Source organism: Propithecus coquereli, unplaced genomic scaffold (assembly GCF_000956105.1).
Source record: "Propithecus coquereli isolate 6110/MARCELLA unplaced genomic scaffold, Pcoq_1.0 Scaffold308, whole genome shotgun sequence".
Lineage (NCBI taxonomy): Eukaryota > Metazoa > Chordata > Mammalia > Primates > Indriidae > Propithecus > Propithecus coquereli.
Genome location: NW_012148708.1, coordinates 1,325,497 through 1,325,965, shown reverse-complemented (window position 1 = coordinate 1,325,965; position 469 = coordinate 1,325,497). Strand labels below are relative to the sequence as shown.

At 30.5% G+C, this 469-nt stretch overlaps 1 protein-coding gene across 2 annotated transcripts in view; it reads right to left on the bottom strand.

Annotated features, from left to right (window-relative positions):
* Positions 1–469, bottom strand: part of SPIRE1 (spire-type actin nucleation factor 1) — a 142,200-nt gene that overhangs the window by 80,744 nt on the left and 60,987 nt on the right. The window lies entirely within an intron of this gene.

Genomic DNA, 469 nt, shown 5'->3' with positions numbered 1-469 from the left:
GAAGTTTGGAAAAAGAGCTATCAGATTCTTTATAATACCAAACATACAGCTACCTTATTTCTCAGCAATTCCCCTTCTAGGTATTGATACAAGAGAAATGAAAGTACATATTCACAAAAAAATTTGTGTAAGCAACTTCATAACAGACTTTTTTAATTTTTAATTGTTATGGGTACATAATCGTATTTATTTATGGGGTACATGTGATGTTTTGATATAGGCATACAATGTGTAATTAAATCAGGGTAATTGAGGCATATATAATCTGAAGCATTTATCGTTTGTGTCAGGAACATTCCATTCTCTCTCTTTTAGTTAAAATATACAATAACTTATTGTTGACTATAGTTACCCTGCTGTGCTATCAAATCTTGTTCATTTTACCAAACTATATTTTTGCACCCATTAACTATCCCTGCTTTATAACCCCCTTGCCACTACCTTTATAACCAATTATTTTAAACTGATA